This window comes from Patella vulgata, chromosome 1 (assembly GCF_932274485.2).
Source record: "Patella vulgata chromosome 1, xgPatVulg1.2, whole genome shotgun sequence".
In the NCBI taxonomy this organism is placed as follows: domain Eukaryota; kingdom Metazoa; phylum Mollusca; class Gastropoda; family Patellidae; genus Patella; species Patella vulgata.
Window position 1 is genome coordinate 11,569,452 of NC_065879.2, and position 19,493 is coordinate 11,588,944.

The window sequence follows — 19,493 nt, forward strand, 5'->3', positions numbered from 1 at the left end:
ATTGTTATATCCTGGATTAACCATTTCATCGAGTGTCAATCACAATCACATCTAGGTATATACTATAAATTAATCAACTCGCTGGATTATGTCAATAACTAGTTGATTGATAACTGTCCATGATATAATTATATAAAGCCTATCTCAAGTCATTATTTACTCCTAATGATTAATCCATTGTTTACTATATTCGTGGATTCTAGGGCTCATGCTGTCAGTCACCAAATAACAATTTACTTCTAATGATTAATCCAAGCAATGTGATTATTTGATTTTTTATTTCGTTTAAAAAAGAAAATAACTGTAAATATTCAAAATGGCCATCAATTCTTTTCAAAGAGAATTAAATATTTTGATAGTAGAATGTTGGCTTCGTATAAAATATACAAGCATGCCTAGTCAGATATTATTATTTCAGATTATACTATCGCCATTGGTGGGAAACATAAGAACAAGTCAAATAGCGACGATTCTCGGGTGAGAAAACAGTCCGCCATTTGCTACATATTATGATATTACTGGCGCCAAAATGCTCTAAAGTGATCAATGACTGTAATTGTAAGCATCTCTTACAAATAAAATCGAAATTTATATCATTCTATCAGGAATTCAGATTCTCAGATTCTGATACCTTTACGGTACCTGAAAATAACAATAGGTCTATTGTGCATGCAAAACATAAATTTATAGAAAATTGGCAATCCCTGGATTAGTTTTGACTGTAAATACTGAAAATATATTGTGCAATACAGTGTGCAAATAGACTAAAGACACCAAAAATAAAATCTAATCTCAATAAATCATCTCAAAACTGAGCTAATGTATTATGTAAAGACAAGGTTTTTAAGTTGTTGTATATACAGGTAATTGTTTTATAGTAGACCTATCTGAGAAATATAATTGTTACATGTCTTTGGCAGATAAAATATTCCAGTTGGTGGGAGAAAAATTATATAAAAATTATCATCCATTTTGGCAGAAATAAATTGAAAGCCAGCGTGAGCCCTGATGTATTCAAACTTTAAAATATCAACAAAAAACAACCTAAAACCTCAGATTTAAGAGAGTATTCTGAGATATTTTTAGTGAATAAAGTGGTGATTTTGAGGGGAAGGACATATGTAGACCCTTGTTTTGTATGGTTCAGGGGGTTTGAATGGACGAATGGTTAGCATGTGCATGCTGTATCATAAGGTCTGTCATTGAGTTAGCTGGCGTGGTTTCAAATCCCAGCTGTACATGACAAGGAGTAGGGTCGCCTGTCCAACCTCGTGGGTTTTCTCTGGTTTCCTCCCACTGCTAAAGACCCCTATGCGCAAGCGGATTATTGAAATAAAATTGAACCATGTGTTAGTCCCGAAATGACCTAGTTTGTGTCGAGTGGAGTTAAACCAAATTCTGTATATTATATTCATCACCACTTGCTTATTAATGTAGAAAGAACCGGAGAACACTCAACGAAATGTTGCTGACAAGGACAGCTGTCTAGTCATTAGGATGGGACAAAAAACCAATGTCCCGTGTATACACTGGCAGTTGGAATTCAATATAAGAGTAGGCCGTAGTGCTGCTGCCTGAGCAAAATTTCCCTCATAGCACACTGTATGGCTTATGCCAGTCTTCGTTAGCACAGTCGAAACAGAACAGCAGGATGTTAAACCCCATTTCATTTCACAAAACGTTGCTATAATTAAAATGGTAATTGTATTACATATTATGTTTTTGTGTTAATACATTTCTCAATTGTTAAATGCTGCTCAAGAAAGAAATATAAACAGTTGAAAAATTCCATGTCTATACTCTACTCAAAAGTTATAGTGGTAATAGTAATTGCAGGAGGACCGCACCACACACAAATCAGTACGCAAGACAACTCCACGGACATGACACAACATACAGACACACATATCAGATCAATTGAATGGATCCTGATCGTGATTGACACAATTATCAATCACTTATACATTAAAGAATGGAATTCCTTTAACTAGTGGACAATAGAAGGCCTGACAAAGACAGCTGTCTAGTTATTTGGATAGGACGAAACACTGAGCTCCTGTGTACACATTGGCATGTACGTAAAAGATCCCTTGGCAGTTGGAATTCGATATAAGAGTAGACCATAGTGCCACTGTCTTGGCATAATGGCACTGTATGGCAGATGCCTGTCTAAATTAGCCCATTTGGATCAGAACAGTAGGACCTTAAACCCCCTTTAATTTCATTTCATTTCTAGTGGACAATACCAACTAATTTAACCTTGAATCGATTCTGACACCATTAATGTATAACACAGATGTACTTCACTAATGTTTCTAGATTTATTACATTATTTGAAACTCTCCAATTATCGGCAGACTACTGATGCAGTCCCTGACAAGCTCAATCCTTCTTGTGATTTGAGGAAATTAGCTGACATTCAAATTTCTGTTTTCAATGCTTTCATGTGTCATTTACAGAGTTAGTTTCTATGGCAATGATCGTATCGACAATCCATAATTAGCGTTAATAAAGTGATAGCAGTGCTCTCTAATCTGCATAACATTTCACGATACAAATACATCCGGTTATAAATATCTTTGTATCGGACAGCCAATCCTACCAGAGAGAAAAAGGAAATTAAAAATATGAACTGTGATAAACTGTGATATTAATCCAAAGAATTGTTTCTTGTTCAATTACTAAATGTAATTGAACAAAATGTAATTACTAAATGTAATTGATAGAAACTCTGTAGTTCAGATGGGGGGTTTGAATGGCCAAATGGTTAGCACATGTGCACTGTATCATAAGGTCTGTCATTGAGTCAACTGGCGTGGTTTCGACTCTCCGGTTGTACGTGACAAGGAGTAGGGTCGCCTGTCCAACCTCGTGGTTTTTCTCTGGGTCCTCCGGTTTCCTCCCACTGCTAATTAAAGACCCCTACGCGCAAGTGAATTATAGAAATAAAATTGAACCATATGTTGAGTGGATGTTAAACCCCATTTCTCTCTCTCTCAACAATGGGAATGAACCCGTGACCTTTTAGTTTATCATATATATAGTTAGCAAGCGCCATAAGCACTGAGCCACAGCATCTCCATAACTTTTTATAACTGAGTTGAAAGTAGATTGATTTGTAATCCAGATTTAACAGGACACTGCCTGTAGATATTTAGAAATGAAATGAAATGGGGTTAAACATCCTTCTGTTCTGCTCCGAACTGGGCTAATGATGTCGGGAGATATTTAGAACATACATGATAAAACTTAAAACTCAAATAGGCTTTAACGTCCTAATTTTCTGCACCCATGGGGCTAATGAAGACGGGCAATCGCCGTACAGTTTGCTTATGAGGAAAATATGTTTGCCAGGACTGCCGTTAAATCTGCATAACTGACAAAAAGTAGTCTTCCCCTCAAAAAATAAACCAGCCCTAAAATAACTTACATGTATGACCATCTAAAAGTTTCTATTGAATTCCTTGTCAATATCTGAAAAAAAGCACATTAGTTTCCATGAACATCTAGGCCATGATAGTATCTAAAGGACACTTTTATGCTTGTTACATTTCAATAAGCAAAATTATTACATTTATTGTTACATTTAAATAAGCAAAATTGTTACATTTGCATAGAAAAAAAATATTGTATCTGAATAAGGAAAGTTGTTTTTTTTTTGGACTTCTTTAATTTGATCAAAATGTGAAAGAATGAATTTACATATGAGAAATAGCTGAAAAGATTTTTGACCTTCTTTAATATGATCAAACTGATATGCAAGAGGGAGTTTATATTGGCATAAATATTCTGGGTTTGGTCTGGTCTGATCATACCCTAATGAGAGAGAGAGAAATGGGGTTTAACGTCCACTCGACACCAACTAGGTCATTTCGGGACCTAACATATGGTTTAATTTTATTTCAATAATTCGCTTGCGCGTAGGGGTCTTTAGCAGTGGGAGGAAACCGGAGGACCCCGGAGAAAACCCACAAGGTTGGACAGGCGACCCTACTCCTTGTCACGTACAACCGGGGATTCGAAACCACGCTAGTTGACTCAATAATTCGGCCATCCAACTCCCCATACCCTAATGAGAAATTGACAAGAGTTCTTGTGTGTGTGAAATAGCTTTATCTAACGTGGTCAGCTTCCAATAGTTCTTCTCCTTGAACGACTAATAAAAGCCCAGGAAATTATTTATTTGCAATAATATGTCCGGGATATGGTGTGTGTAATGTGATATGTAGTTCCACCTTCCCAATTACTTGACTATTGAAATAAAAGACGATATATGGAATGGAAGTGAGTTTGTCACTGAGTCAAGTGGCATTGTTTCAGTTCCCAGCTTGTACGGGACAAAGATTAAACATACATTATTCAAGAGCTAAATCTGCCGATTGAAATCTTATCTAAATAATTAATTAGACATTGATTAAACTTATCCAGACTATAATCAACTCTTGATGCCATCGCTAGCCTGCGATATTTAGCGGATTGGGATACATTTTGCAAAGGATAATTAAACGTGAAAATGGATAATCAAGACTTTGTTTTTTATCGTACCGACTTTAGTAATGATGGTTCAGGCTAGACAAATATTCAAAAGCTAATATCTTGGTTCAGAGTGGAGCAATTTGACTGTAATTTTCAGCATATTCTATTTACGTTATCTATTTTTTAACTATTATAGCGAGAACTGTCAACTCTTTAGTTGATCTCCCATAATGCCCCTTTAATGTAGCTTGTCCAATCTCATGGGTTTTCTTTAGGTTTTTCCAGTTCCTCCAACTGCTATAGAAATCTACGCATAAGCTAAATATTGAAATAGAAATGTGGTTGTCCCAAACTGACCTGGTTTATATCAAGTGGGTGTTAAATCCCATTTCTCTCTCTATTATGATTCCATTTTCATTAGAAATCAACACAGCTATAATTAGCTGTAATTAGTATTATGTCGCGCTAGTTTATATATGTTCTCAAGGTCATTGTATCATAATTCTTGAGATTCATTTAGCATGTCTAGTTTTTCGGATGGGATAAAAAAAATCGAAGTTCTGTTTATATATTGTGTGCACATGAAAGATCCCATGTTCCATATAAGGGTAGGCCATAGTGACACTGCCCGGGCAAAATTCTCCTCATAGCACACTGTGTGGCATATGCCCGTCTTCATTAGCCCAGTCGGAACAGAACAGTAGGATGTTAAACTCCCATTTCATTCCATTCATTTAGCAATTATGTAAACACATCACTATTTTTATTACACTGCAACATTTCATAATAATTTCACAAGTTGTTTTTTGGCATGAAAATGACTTGTGAAATCTTGTTAAAACATTTCAGTTTAAAGTTATCTAGTCATCTAATTCATAACCCCACCCTCTATTTTACATATAAGCCTATAGTTACTAGTAGGTTTATTTTATCAAAACACTTTAATTTATGGTTGTAATATAAACACTTTAGATGTAAAATAAAATGTACATAAAAAAAAACCATGATCATTGACCTTTATTGTTCTATATTTGATGTGCTTATGGGGGGTTGGATGGTCAAATGGTTAACATGTGCGCACTGTATCATAAGGTCTGTCATTGAGTCAACTGGTTAGGTACGTGACAAGGAGTAGGGTCGCCTGTCCAACCTCATGGGTTTTCTCGGGGCCCTTCGGTTTCCTCCCCCTGCTAAAGAACCCTAAGCGCAAGCGAATTATTGAAATAAAATTGAACCATATGTTAGTCCCGAAATTACCTAATTTGTGTTGAGTGGACGTTAAACCCCATTTCTCTCTCTCTCTCTCTCCTCTCCTCTCCTTATCCCATCTAGTTGTGCAAGTAGACAGAAACAGATTCTTTGAGCTTTTATTGACATAGTTTGTTCAAGTTAAACCCCATTTCTCTCTCTCTCTCCTGATGGGGGGTTGGATGGCCGAATGGTTAGCAGGTGCGTGCTTTATCATACGGCCTGTCATTGAGTCAACTGGCGTGGTTTCGAATCCCCGGTTGTACGTGACAAGGAGTAGGGTCGCCTGTCCAATCTCATGGGTTTTCTTTGGGTCCCCCGGTTTCCTCCCACTGCTAAAGACCCCTACGCGCAAGCGAATTATTGAAATAAAATTAAACCATATGTTAGTCCCGAAATGACCTAGTTTGTGTCGAGTGGACGTTAAACCCCATTTCTCTCTCTCTCTCTCTCTCTCTCTCCTAATGTGCTTATGGTAGAAAATATATTTGTTCTATTGAAGATCACCATTAGATTGGTTTCCAGTCATCAAAAGATCAATAAGTAGAATTCATAAATGAAATGAAATGGGGTTTAATGTCCTACCGTTCTGCTTCGACTGGGCTAATGAAGACGAGCATACATCATACAGTGTGCTATGAGAGGGAAATTTTGGTCAGAAAGCTGTGCTATGGCCTACTCTTACATCAAATTGCAACTGCCAAGGGTTATTTTACATCCACACCAATGTCTGCACAGGACCTCAGGTTTTTTTTTTTGTCCCATCCGAACGACTATATGTTGTCCCTTGCCAGACCCTCAGTCCTGCACCACTGACAAATGGGAACCATGTCTGAAAATCCCAATGAACTTTCTTGACCAACATAGAGATTGAAAATGGGACCTCCGGGTTAGCATGCCAACATCTTACTCACAAAGCCACCATGGCTCAGATGTGCATTTGTATAATTGGAAAGTACTATGATTTAGCATTGCCTTTTAATAATTTATCTGATAAAATGTCATCTGGTATTTGATAATTAAGGCCATTGCAGCAAGTCTGAATAAATATAAAAGCTTTATATATGTGTGGGAATGGGTTTTATTGATGTGCAGCATGGCTAACTTGTAGGCCCGTCATTGACTAGTTGGATAGCCTCAATCATGTACAGGAGTCATGTGACAAGTGTGCGACTTACCAGTTGAAAAGAGGGAGAAAAACAGGATCACGAGACAAGCCGACAGCACTGCTGCATATTTTTATGTAGTTTTTGTTTTCGATTAAACATCTGCAACCCATATTTATAGTTGGCCATCCTTTGAGTCTATTGCTCGGTTACATATAATAGGAGGCAGGTCAGACACTTTCGTATAAACAGGTTTAAAACCCTGGTGTATCCTTTCAAAATCTAAATTAACTTTGTCGTCTGAACACTCGGATGGGCAAATAAACCAGCTTATAAACACCAGCCACATTCCTGTAGTGTCTGTTAAAAACTTGTATATTATATATCTTCTTGTACTCTCTATTACTATTAGAAACCCCGTCTTGAAGTATTGTGTATTAGAAACTCATATACCTGTATATCCACCTGTACTATGCATTAGAAACTCATATATATATTTCTGCACTGTGCATTAGAACTCATATATATCCTCCTGTACTGTGCATTAAAAACTCATATATATCCACCTGTACTGTGCATTAAAAACTCGTACATCCTCCTGCACTGTGTATTAAAAACTCATATATGATATATTCCTGTACTGTGCATTAGAAACTCATATATTATATATAATCCTGTACTGCAGTGCATAACAAAACACATATATTATATACCCCCCCCCCTCTATTATTTATTAGAAACTCATAATGTATATACAAATGTATATATATTCCTGCACTGTGCATTAGAAACTCATATATTGTATTTTTCCTCTATTAATCGTGTTAGATACTCATATCATATATATTCCTGTAATGTGTATTACAAAATCATATTTATTATATCTTCCTGTGTTGTATATTAGAAATTCATATGTAATATATCTTTCTGTAGTAGAAAATCTATACCTTTTCATATATTCATTTAAATTAGATCATCCTTTATTATATATTAGAAACTCATATATATGTATATTGTTTATCTAAAAATTGTCATCCTGTGTTGTCAATTAGATATCATCATGTTTTATCAGTTAAATATTCCCATAAAAATATCATACTGTATTTTTAATTAGACATTCATGTAAAAATAATATCATGTATTATCATTTAGAAACTCATGTAGAATATAATCTACCTTGAATGTCAGTTTGAAATATAAAGGATTTTAGAAATATGGGGTATTAGAAATTAGAAATACAGGATATTAGAAATTAAAACTATGGGGTATTAGAAATTAGAAATACAGGAAATTAGAAACACAGAATATTAGAAATATGGGTTATTAGAAATACAGGATTACAGAAATTAGAAATATGGGTTATTAGAAATACAGTATTATAGAAATTAGAAATATAGGAAATTAGAAGTATAGGATATTGCTCGTTAAGTTGTGTTTACTTCTGTATTATATATTCCCTTCATTGTCTTGTACAAACTCATATATATTTCTATATTATCTATCAGATACTCTATTTACCAATGTAAATTGATGAATAATAGTGTGTTAAATGACAGGTAATTGTACCATAATCTGAAAGGTAATGGTATAATGTATAAGGTGTCTGCTTTAGATTGTATTGTTTATATCCAATTATATAGACATTGATCTTTGGATCTAAATAGTGGCGTTAGTGTTCAATGTACACTAAAAAAAAAAAAAAAACCCAAAAAACAGCAATTTGTGGAAAACTGATATGCAGTATGCAAAATAAGACATTATTTTCTATATATTGTGTTGTTGGTATTCGGTGTTCATTCTAGAGCAGAACAGTAGGACGTTAAACTCCATTTCATTTCATTTCATTTGTGTTCATTCTAAATAATTACTAACAATTTGTTGAAAACTTATGCAGAGTGCAAAATCAGACACTTCTAGTGTTGTTGGTATACGGTGTTCATTCTAAAAAAGTAAACAAAAATAAAACAATTTGTGGAAAATTGGTGCAGTACAGAAAATAAGACACGTGGGCTTGTACCTTGAAAAAAGCTTATACTGTTTTTAGGTGTTTACCCTTTAAAGAAACAAACACTTTTATTTGTGGAAATTGATGCAATAGTCTTAGGCCCTATAACATCGATGGGTTGATTGGCCGAATGGTTGGCACGTGCGTGCTGTATCATAAAGCCTGTCATTGAGTCAACTGGCGTGGTTTCGAATCCCTGGTTGTACGTGACATTGAGTAGGGTCGCCTGTCCAACCTCGTGGGTTTTCTCCAGGTCCTCCGGTTTCCCCCCCACTGCTAAAGACCCCTACGCGCAAGCGAATTATTGAAATAAAATTAAACCATATGTTAGTTCTGAAATGACCTGGTTTGTGTCGAGTGGACGTTAAACCCCATTTCTCTCTCTCTCCCTAGAACATCCTTTAAGAGCTGACTGGAACATAAAAATTCTTTAATAGCTAACTAGAGTTGACATCAGGTGTTCTGGAAAGGGTAGGCCGAGAACATAACACCCTTTAATAGCCTAGAAAAAAACATCCTTTAGTAAATGACTGAATCGATAATTTTGTACTGGATTGCTGTTTTATACTCCAATTGATATCCAGAATGAAACCAGATCCTGCAAAGGCTTCATTGCTCTGCATTATGGTATTCAACTTTTGATTTAAAAAAAAAGAAAGAAACCTTAGATAAGAAAGACAATTTACAGAAATAGCATTGATCAGAATGAAGATAATTAGCATACAGGTGATACAGGTAGATGTGAATAAAAACGGTTGGGGTGAGGCTGTGCCGTCAATGGTTTATTTATCCTAACAATTAAAAACTAATGGAAAGCATATATCCGTACATTGATTTCTATTTTAATTGCTTCCATATATGCATGATCACAACTACCTTGTAAACAGTTCTCATAGCTTTATATTGACGGGGAAAACATAAGCTAGACAGCATTCATTTATTTAGGTGTTTTAATTAGTATTCTCCTTGTCAGTATAATTATGACTGTAATATGAGTCGCAGTGGCTCACTGAGTAAGACACTGGCTCGCTAACCAGGCGGGCCTGGGTTTCGATCTTGATGTCAGCGTGGTTTCACTTGTCAATGGTGCAGGATGGAAGGTCTAGCAAGGAACAGTGTCTAGGCATTCCATACGGATGAAAAACCGTGATCACAAGAACTCTTGGCAGTTGAAATTTGAAATAAGGGTAGAATGTAGCATTGCAAGGAAAAAATTTCTCTCATAGCCCACTGCATGGCGTATGGCCATCTTCATTTGCCCTATTGGCCCAGAAAAGTAAGACATTTGTAGCACCACAGGTCTTTTGTCTGACGTGGAGAGCGGGTGTTATCGGAAACCGGTCGCCACATCCTACATACGACCCATGCATCTTTTCTTACTACATATTTCTGTAGCCTTGTGATCATCTAGAATTTGTCTCTAGCTGTCTTTACTTCTGCTTTACGTTGTGTATTTACTTCTTACAGTTTCTTAAGACGTTTGTTTTGCCAGGAATAACAATGCAACAGTACGCTTCTACATTAGATATAGCATAGCCGAATACATATTGATACAAGCATAATAGATAACAATACTAGCTAATACCATTTCTCAACCCTATCCAGCCTAGCGGCTGTCTAGGAACTCAGATGGAACCTCTCTGGAATCTAATGGTAGTCTAACTTAAAACTTTACTATGATTTGTTTTATAAGATTCCTGCATATCATGCACAGAAAGCCTGTTCATGGTCCTGAACCTGTGCAATTAACGATACACATTAAACCCCATTTCTTTTCATTATTGCCTGTCTTGTGACAAGCCAACAGTGAGGCTGATGACACATATTGATTAATTGCACATTTATCTTTTATGAAAAGTATTGAGCAATCAAACTGATTATCTGTTCTTAGTCTAAGCAGAAAATGTTCACGATCAAACTCAGTCAATGTTTAGAAGTAGCCTACCTGTTAGTGAAACTTTCATCACTCTCACCCAATTAGAACCAAAGTTATTGTGTTCTAAAGTCTCAACCAATCAAATTACTTATCTCTACTTAGCCTTAGTTGAAAATGAGCATGATCGAATACTGTTAAGGCGGGGAACAGTAATATTTTCTTGTCGATATAACTATGACAGAAATAGCCTGATGACAAATCATTGGCAAATCATATTCAAACATTTCATAAATCAGTATAAACATTTACATTGTGAAAATCAATGTTTTGTACTTTAAAAAAAAGGTCGTAGGTATGGAACTTATAGCCGCTAATTTTTTGGGATTGTATTTTTTTTCATGGCATTATGCAAGAGGTAAATCTGCCTATTGCAGGTCTTTCTTTAGGCCTGAAATGTTATATAAACTATTAATTAGACATTTATTAACATGAAAAAAACATAATCAACTCTCAATGCCATCTTATGTGTCCTATTTTCATTGGAATTGAATCCGATCTGCTGTTGATGATTAACTGCATAAATGGATAATCAAGATTTTGTTAATTATTGGGACAGCGATATCAATGACAATCAAGGCTACAGTGATTTTAACATAAGGTTTTCTCGGCTTAGAGTGAAGCAATTTGACAGAAATTTTCAACATATTCCCTTTACATTATCTAATTTGTAACTATTATAGTGAGAACTTCTAGCTCCTTATCTAAACTTCCATAATGTATCTATAATCAAGCCTAAAATAAAGAAAAAAAACACATATAACCAAATCAATATTTTATAAAGGTTGTGGATATTGAATTTAAAGCCGATGAATATCATTTACCTTTTTGGATGTGAACTTTTTTTTCACGGCTTAATCCTAAACAATAAATTAAAAAACCAGAGATAAAAAAAAATATACGGTAGATTAAATCTCCCAGCTTGTATTCAATCAAATTAAAACGAGGATCATTAAGAGATTTTACCCAACAATTAAAGGTGGCAATGGCATGTTTATATTTCTGCTGCAAAATTTTTAAATGGTTTGGAGTTAAGAATTTGTTGGGAAATTAACAAGTGTTTAAGATGGTAATGGACCAATCTCGAAAAATATGGTATATTTTAGAATAATTCTAACATCCTGTAATATAATCGTCTTAATTAAATACTGCAACAAATCTATACTAAAATTAAAACACTTATATGGATATACTATTTCTATATGTCTTATAAGGATTAAATTTATACTAATCATCAAGGAGTAGGGTCGCCTGTCCAACCTCGTGGGTTTTCTCCGGGTCCTCCGGTTTCTTCCCACTGCTAAAGACCCCTACGTGCAAGCAAATTATGGAAATAAAACTGAACCATGTTAGTCCCGAAATGACCTAGTTTGTGTCGAGTGGACGTTAAACCCCATTTCTCCCTCTCTCTCTCTATACTAATAATTGCAACTGTCATTTGTCTGTCTGTTCCGGGTCGGCAACTTCACTAGGGCTTTTTAAAAATTATAACTCAAACCATTATGGTGTATTATGAAGTTATTTTAAAAATTATAACTTGAACCGTTATGATTTCTTATAGTGAACCCATAAACAAATGAAATGAATGGAGTTTAACATCCTTTTCCGACTGGGCTAATGTAGACAGGCATATGCCATACAGTGTTCTGTGAGGGAAATTTTGCCCGGCCAATAACGTCCTACTATTCTGCTCCGACTGGGCTAATTAAGAAGGGCATACACCATACATTGTGGCGTGAGGGAAACTGCCAAGGATTCTTTGCCGTGCACCTGGGACCTCAGTTTTTCGTCCCATTAAACAAAGAAATAAACGTTGTATACAGTCATTTGGAGATCATATCTTAAAGTGACATTAAATTAGGAGGTTATCATTCAGAAAACAGAAATAATTTTGAATAAACAGTACATCAGTGAGTTCCGTTTAGGTTCCATGTAAAATTTGAGACAGATCTTATCACATAAATTTGTATTCTGGGCAATTCATATGGATAAGTACATATAGTGGGTTTTCAAAATTTCAGACAACACTCTAGTATATGCTCTGATCTAATTAAATAGAAACATTATGAAATCTGTTAATTTTATCCAGAATGATTTAATTAGGCAATGTGTTATGCTGTTTTTTTTTCTTTAGAATTTTGAGCCAATCTGGATCAGTAGAATCTTAATTTTACAATTTACATCTCACTTTAAAAACAAGCTATTTTAAATAAATTAGATACCACTCCACTCAGTTGGCTACCTGCCACTATATAGATTTCAAACTTCACAAAATTAGATAAAAAATCCTCAGCTTTGGAAATAGAATATATGTGTGTTGTGCTGTTGCTTGGCATACTTGTGACCTAATTGTTTGCCCTATGGGGGCACTTTAAGGTGCTGCTGTAGCTAAATGCCTCAGCAGTGTCCAGTCTGACCAGTTGATTTTTACTTGTATAGTCACCAACAATGAATTAGAGGCGGGGTGGGGGGAGGACAAACCTTTTGTAACTGATGACTATATTTTTTTGGCATTAGCTCAAGGATGATACTATGTTTTGTAGTCAAGAGTAACTGGAATGTTTCATCATTATATTTCTGTCATCTGAAAATGACTTCTGTCTCTTGGCACATTACCAATTTAAATCATTCTGGATAAAATGAACAAATTTTATAATATTTCTGTCTAAATAGATCAAAGCATACGCATGACCATTCTCTGAAGTTTTGAAAACCAATATACACTGTAAAGTTGATGTCCTTGACTAAGCAACAAATAAATGAATATATACGACACTAGCAGATCAACGATGTCAATTATATACTTAATGTTTATTAGTTCATTAAAATTGGTTAAATCAGGCAGAAGTCATTAAGTAGGTGTTAGGTCACTAAGGTGTTAAAACCATGACTATTGAATGATATACAATTACTATTGTCCAGGTTTGTATATTCAATAGTGATGGCTGTTAATTATAATCACACTTTTACACCTGCTAATTAATAACAACTGTATAATAACTATTTTCTATACATACTTAACACTAGTTTAGAATAATGATTACTTGTATGAATTAATGACACATTTAATGATAAAAATTATCATTATTAAAACACCCAGGTTCATAAGTCAATGGTATCCACTTACCAGTGATAGGTACTTATATATATGCTTTGTCCCCAATCCTAATGCTGTTATATTTATTGTAGGCCCATTGTACAAGTACAAATGTATTAGCAGATTGAAAATGGACAATGGTGTCCATACAAGACCAAAAACTATTATTAACAATTCAGATAATTATTTAGACCAGCTGACAATGGTAGAGAGTGATAGGACCAACGAAAATTTGCGGGAAAGTTAAAACCGGGCAAAGATACGGGAATTGACATGAAAGGCAATAAAATAGTTAGAGGTCTGAATCCTACTTTTTAAATTGGAGTTATCTCCCTTGAAACACTCGACTTCTCAGAAATTTAAGGGAATAATTAATGATTTTTGAAAAAGAAATCTGGCTTATTGTTTAGTCATTTTGAGACAACAAATGGTACACAATACTATTTTTTCCATAGTTACGTGTGCAATTCGAGTTACAATATTGTCCAGACAGCGGATTACACACTCTTCTTCGATCTACAAGATTTCTTTTGCGTTCGTGCACGTGCAGGCCTGTGTACGCAAGGGCGGACCTCGTTTTTTTCCCCCCATGCTCCCACCAAACCGACTGGGAGTAATTTCATTGAAAAGCTCCTACGGAGGGCGCACAACTGACAATAGCTACGAACTAATCTGACAAGTGGAACCCTGGTTTGAAAGATCCCGCCGGTATTCGAACCTTTTTTTTTTTCTTTTTTTTTTTTATAATAATAATAATAACAGTTTATTCACAACTAAATGTACAGGCATGAGTATGGAAGTTACAACAAAGATTTCACATTGTGAAGCATAACAATATCTATCTACATGTCTTACAAAATAACATTAATTTTCAAGATGGTGTATGGTTGAAAACCTCCCAGCATAGTCTTGGTTACCAAGACGTCTAAAATGTACCAGGTTTAGTTGTCCGAGACTACAAATCATAACACTTTTAATTCTTTACTTTCAATGATAACTGATATATATTCATTGTTTTTTTTTTGGGGGGGGGGGTGTACATAAATCATTGGGTAATATATTAGAAAATAATTATAGTTGCATTTAGGTACCAAAACGTGTAATATTATGTAAATATATAGTTGATAAACATTGTCACTATGAAGCACATGCTTTGTTTACCTTAAAGACTGGTGTTGAAAGAAGAATTGCCATGGTCCGTAAGAACACCCCTATTTTGGCTTAAGAAAATAACATTTTATAACTAATGGCAGTATTTGACAGCAGTTAAAAAGGCCAACGAACATACGTTTTCAATCATTTTCCGTAACTTTTTAAGATCCTTTTTTTTAAATCTGTTCCATAACGAAAAACTATTTTGATCTCACCACAGGCCTGATGAAGGCGCTGTAGGTGTAACAAGTACAGTATTACACATTGTGATGCATAACAATATCTATCTACATATCTTACGAATTAACATTAGCTTTCAAGACGAGTGGTACATATGAATCTAATAATCGGCAATATTTAATGTTACAAATCAATTAACAAAGATATATTTATATTCCTCTTTTCATAAAGGAATTTAATACAAAACTTCCAACATTTTCTATACACTCTTCATTATTCATTAATATATTAAGTTGAATTGAATCAGTTATATGAGGTTTGATGAAGGGTGAGAGATATTGTTGTCTCAAATTATCATAAAATGGACAATACAATAAGAAATGTTTTTCATCTTCTACTAATTGAAGGTTGCAGTTTTTACACAGTCTCTTATTACGAGGAGTAAAGGGTTTACTGTATCTTCCCTTTTCAACTTCCAGTTTATGTGCACTAAGTCTAAATTTACTGAGTGCACCCCTTTCATCTTTTTTCAGTGCACATTAATAATTTTCCATGCTATACGAATTCTTAATACTATAATAAAAATCATGTTTTGAATTTGATTTCTTATGTCCATTTAGATGCTGGATAGTCCTACTCTGGTCAGTGTGTTTCCAGGACTGGATATATATATCATGTAATCGGGTTTTAAATAAGTGTAAAAAGAATTCTGTATTAAAATTTTCATTTTTTGCGGCAGTAAATATTTCACCCATTCCTGTTTCCTCTAATATAACTTGTATTTGACTAAGCCATTTACTATTAGAAGTCTTCATCTCTGTGATAGCTAGCGACATTAATGAGTTATAACATTTAACTTCAGATTCTATCCATGTCTTAACCATTCTATATTTCACATCTAGAAAGAGAGGAAATCTGCCTAGTTCAGCAAGAACAACTGAGTTAGAAGCCTTTTTGTGAATTTTCAAAATACTCTTGAATAAATTTAAATGTAGCTTTTCAATTTTTAAGGTGTTATTAATGTTTGTGGTAATATAATCACCCCAAGCATCACATGCATACAAGGTAATAGGTTTGACTAATGAGTCAAACAGTTAAAATAATATATCTACTATTAATTTGGCCAGGCTTTTTTTAAACTTTTGGGCAACCAATGACGTAAAATGAGATCTTTCAAATAGACTCAAAACAGAAAATATTTTGCTGAACATAAGCGACACGTACGTAGGCCTACATAACCCGTATTTACCTCTATATAAAACATGAGATGCTTTTAATCGTGAAATAAATTGATAATTCATGTTTAAACAGAATTATTTTTATAATGGCGTGTTATTAGTTTTTCTCGTACCTATTATAGTGATTAGAATCGATCTGTTATAGATATTTTGATCCAGCTCCGTGCTTGATGATAGACGATCACTTACTTCCATATACATTGTACTTTTAGTGTATTATATAAACATTGGGTAGAATGGATCAATATCATCTATTACGAATCCATTAATGTTTATAATTATTGTAGTCCCAAATGACCGAATCGCCATTGCGACTTGGCGGTATTTTTTCCTTTGATAAATCTAACCTTCCTCGTATGAGGTTTTGGAAAGAAATAAAATTAATCAATGGAAAAGAGAGCTTAAAAAGACAAAAAACGACCGTTTATCTGGAATATAGACACGTGGTATTGTTTCCTTTGATAAATCTAACCTTGTGTCGAGGGGGGTTGGGTGGCCGAATGGTTAGCACGTGCTTGCTGTATCATTGAGTCAACTATGGCGTGGTTTCGAATCCCCGGTTGTACGTGACAAGGAGTAGGGTCGCCTGTCCAACCTCGTGGGTTTTCTCCGGGTCCCCCGGTTCCCTCCCACTGCTAAAAGACCCCTACGCGCAAGCGAATTATTGAAATAAAATTAAACCATATTATGTTAGTCCCGAAATGACCTGGTTTGTGTCGAGTGGACGTTAAACCCCATTTCTGTCTCTCTCTTTCTTGTGTCGAGTTTTTGGTAAGAAAAAAAAATAATCAATGGAAAAGAGAGCTAAATAAAAATAAAACCCCGACCGTTTATCTGGAATATAGACACGTGTTTATTATACATTATAGCGTGACGTCCAAAAACGTTGAAACGTCGCGCAATGTAATAACAATTTTGTATTCGATATAAATGGACGATGTGTTTTGAATGTGCTGTGCTGAATGACACTTTAAAAAATAGAATACAGCTGTCGACTGATAGCTTACAAACGTATACAATATGACCTATAACATAATCAACGGCTTGCCATGCCGGCCTCCCAAATAAACGGTAAATCCAATTCCTTCTATAGGCCTAGAACTATAGTGTTCAAGAACGAATATGCTTCATGTCTCGTGCACTAGGCTTCGCTCGTTATTACTTATAGCTATGCGATATAAAGCGTCGAAGAAAGATGTCATTGCAAATCAAGATTAAAAGGACGCACATATCTGTAACTCGGAAGAAAAACTCCGACCTGAATATCGATCATAATTGTAAATTAATATTAAAGGCCTGTATATAAATATAGACGCGTTTATGACATATGGTACAAGATTGACACATGAAAACAAATGGCTTGAATTCAAAATATAATGCATTCTCAACACACTAAAAAGAAAAGATTTGTTATGTAAACTGAACAATTAATTATTATCACCCACGTCTCTCTTACAATTAATGATCAAACGATTCAGAAATGCGTCTACACGTATTGTTGTATATAACATCCATATTTATGTTTAAAATACAGTCTGCCCATTCTCTCTTACAATTAATGATCAAACGATTCAGAAATGCGTCTACACGTATTGTTGTATATAACATCCATATTTATGTTTAAAATACAGTCTGCCCATTCCAAAACGATTAGATTAAGGGGTTTTCTGACGACAGCGAGGAATTTAGTAATTTTACTGGAAATCAGGGGCTAAGTGAGAGGGGGAGGGGAGAGAAATGGGGTTTAACGTCCACTCGACACAAACTATGTCATTTCGTGACTAACACATCGTTCAATTTTATTTCAATAATTCGCTTGCGCGTAGGGGTCTTTAGCAGTGGGAGGGAACCGGAAGACCCGGAGAAAACCCACAAAGTTGGACAGGCGATCCTACTCCTTGTCACGTACAACCGGGAATCGAAATCCCGCAAGTTGACTCAATGACAGACCGTATGATACAGCTCGCACGTGCTAATCATGCGGCCATCCAACCCCCATGCAATGACGAGCTTTGCGTCATGGTTTTGAGTTTTTGCGCCCCCTTGAGTTTTTGGGGGCCTGGACGAGATCTTGTTCCTCATGCAAAGTCATGGGTCATCACGCCCCTGCTGGAAATATACAGGACACAATTCCACGGAATACAATTTCTGTATTACTGAGCGGTATTTCATTGTTTGAAAAAAAAGAATCCTCAAGGTCGAAAGTAGTAATAACAGTACTGGTAATGTATTCCACGTACTATAATTATGTCGTATGTCTGTGCCAAACGTTTTACTCCACTTCCTTTTTCTCTGTAATTATTTTAATTTACTGTGCAGCCTAAACAGTAAAACCACATTAAAACTATTGTTTTGGGGTTCATTATATATAATAATCCATTATTAAAACTATAACAATAAAAGGTAATTTTCCCCTTTCACGGAAATGTATTGGCAAGCCATTAGTAACCATAGTAATCTACAGTATATATCAAAGCCATGCCGATTATGGAAAAAAACAATAAAAGAAAAGCTACTTTAATGCAATTGTTTACACAGTCGATGTGTTAAATGTCAGCCAATTGTTTGATCACTCCATTACTAAAAGCGTGTTTGTTCTCAATACCAACTGATTCACAGAACCGTAGAATTTAAATGCAGGCCTACATATCGATCCAATAAATAAAATTGGCGCGAATATCGCTTATAGACACCCAAAAGTGGAAGGAAACTCGGTTAAAACAAAATAATGTAGTAAATAATATAATAATTGATACAGATAGAAAAACAAGCTATGGGCCAATATTGATCTGTTTTCATGCTAAAAAAGTTAAAAGGTATTTTTTAAAAAGACAATTTGACGGTATATTGGGTCATCCGCGTTTGCAATAAAAGTCCAGTTCGATTTAAGTAAGGGTAGGGTGGGGGGTTGGCATGCGACAAACTTTATCAAACCCATATAAATAACATGTTGTAATAGTACAGTACATTGATACGACATACGCTAAAAATAAAAGTGGAACAAGAAGTCCACTTTACATATTACATGTCTTAATATTAATACACAGATAATGGTTCA

General features: G+C 35.0%; 1 protein-coding gene across 1 annotated transcript in view; it reads left to right on the plus strand.

Annotated features, from left to right (window-relative positions):
- LOC126808655 (band 7 protein AGAP004871) overlaps positions 1 to 19,493 on the plus strand; it is a 75,014-nt gene that overhangs the window by 9,211 nt on the left and 46,310 nt on the right. The gene's annotated exons all lie outside the window — the stretch shown is intronic.